Here is a 2,302-nt window from a genome sequence, read left to right on the forward strand (position 1 = left end):
GGTTGTGTGTGTGTGTGTGTTGTGTGGTGTGTGTGTGTGTGTGTGTGTGTTGTGTGTGTGTGTGTGGTTGTGTGTGTGTGTGTGTGTGTGTGTGTGTGTGTGTGTGTGTGTGTGTGTGGTTGTGTGGTTGTGTGTGTGTGTGTGGTTGTGTGGTTGTGTGTGTGTTGTGGTTGTGTGTGTGTGTGGTTGTGTGTGTGGTTGTGTGGTTGTGTGTGTGTGTGTGTGTGTGTGTGTGTGTGTGTGTGGTTGTGTGTGTGTGTGTGTGTGTGTGTGGTTGTGTGTGTGTGTGTGTGTGTGTGTGTGTGTGTGTGGTTGTGTGTGTGTGTGTGTGTGTGGTTGTGTGTGTGTGTGTGGTTGTGTGGTGTGTGTGTGTGTGTGTGTGTGTGTGTGTGTGTGTGTGTGTGTGCTGAACTTCTGGTACAGGTCACATTCTCAGGAACAGTGAGTGTGTTGGAACTTTGCAGAAGTTGTGGTTGGGGGAGCTGAGTGTAATGTCGATCATGAACTTAAAGGAACTGTGTGGTCAGAAGTGTTCACCTAATTACACAAGAGTTCCAAGTGGACGTCCTTCCACTTCCTGTTTGTTTGTTTGTTTGTTTGTGCTTAAACTCTGCTGTGTAAGCTGAACTGTTGGTGCAAATGTTAAACTCAGGTGAACGTTCAAATGTGTGTTTTCTTCGAATCATCTTTCGTGGCGTGATCGACAAATGTCTGACGTGTTTTTACATCAACAACAACTGTCGACCAATCATATGTGTGTTGAACTTAAGTACCAAATATGGAAGTCTGCAGAGTCACTAACGACTATAAAATGTGATGAAGGAGACTTTTCGTGAGGTCGTTGTCAGCGATACGAGTTGATAACCGACTTTTTTTTTCTACATTTTTCTATTTTTGCCTGAAGCTTTGTTTGAACTTTTTAAACCTCCATCCTTCTTTTTGGTGAATTCTTCTTTTCTCCTGCGTTGGTTCTTCATCCGAAAACGGAACTGGTGAGTTAATAATTTAAATAAAGCGACCCCCCCCCCCCCCCCCTCTGGTGGTGGCCCAGACTTAGCCGGACTCGGTTTAACAGTATTGGAGTAGTTTGGAGAAAGGCTGACGGTCATGTGTTCCACAGTTTCAGTCAGAGCGAAGTGAAAATAGAAGTGTGTATAAATATAAAGATGGATAATTCTGTAGCTAATCACCAGAAGGCTCCGACTCACCATCTCAGATTTGCTTCATAATATTTTATTTTCATGTCCTTGTAACTAATAACAACTGTGCTAAATTTGAGGCCAATATCTCCACTAGTTTCGGAGATATTAAGCCGACACAAAAGGGGCGTGGCCCCGTAGTTGAAGTGGTCCAATCAAACCTCCATAATTGGAGGGCTGATAACTTTGGAACTATTCAGACTAAATGGTTCACATTTCACACCTGATTCCTGGGTAGAATAAGGCTAGGTGCACATATGGAGAGCTTTGGATGGGACAGATGTGCAGATTTATGACATGCCAAACATGGCGTCCTGGAATGTGCATTTGTCCATGGGAGCACTTTTGGCTCTCTGTATCTGCAGATTTACTGACACCACATGTCTGATTCTGTTTAATATATGAGACAAGTTCTAGTACTGTCAGAAAAACAGGTCATATCTGTGACTAAAACTATATTCTCTCATATACACGCCCCAAAAACTGGAAAAAAAACCTGCTGAGTCTGTATTTTGACTGTTTATAGCAAATGTCTGACAGGGTCTACCAGAAAACTAATGATATCAGTGAAAAGAAACAGGTCTAATTAATATATGGACCAGTTATGAAGTTTGTGCTGTGAAGAAAACTGTTTTATTCAAGCTGTTGAATATAGAAGCTTTATGACATGTGAGAATGTCATTCTAAAGGCCACATCACAAACTGTCATTAATTCAAATTGTCTTGACTCTTGACTTCATAAATGTAGTATATTTGTAGATATGATAAATGATTTTTTAAAAAAATCTCCCAAAAGTCAATTACACAAAATGTCAGACAGAGGCAGATGAGTGACAGCTTTGTCTTGAATACTGTGAAAACTGTAGAACAATCTAAAAATGGGGCAGAGCTGTTGTGTCATTGATCGCACAAACAGGTTTAAAAGCACTGGGAGCTCTGGTTTCAGCGGAGACCTAAAGCCACAGACAGAAGAAGCTGCAATTCAGAGAAAGAACTGGAATCCAGACAACCAAACCTGGATCTGTGTCAGCTAACGTTCATTTGTACTGTGTTCTGGTGTAAACTCATCCCTTAAATTCCATCTGGTTTTGGCTAACGTTCCT

Source organism: Sphaeramia orbicularis, chromosome 8, assembly GCF_902148855.1.
Source record: "Sphaeramia orbicularis chromosome 8, fSphaOr1.1, whole genome shotgun sequence".
NCBI classification, from domain to species: domain Eukaryota; kingdom Metazoa; phylum Chordata; class Actinopteri; order Kurtiformes; family Apogonidae; genus Sphaeramia; species Sphaeramia orbicularis.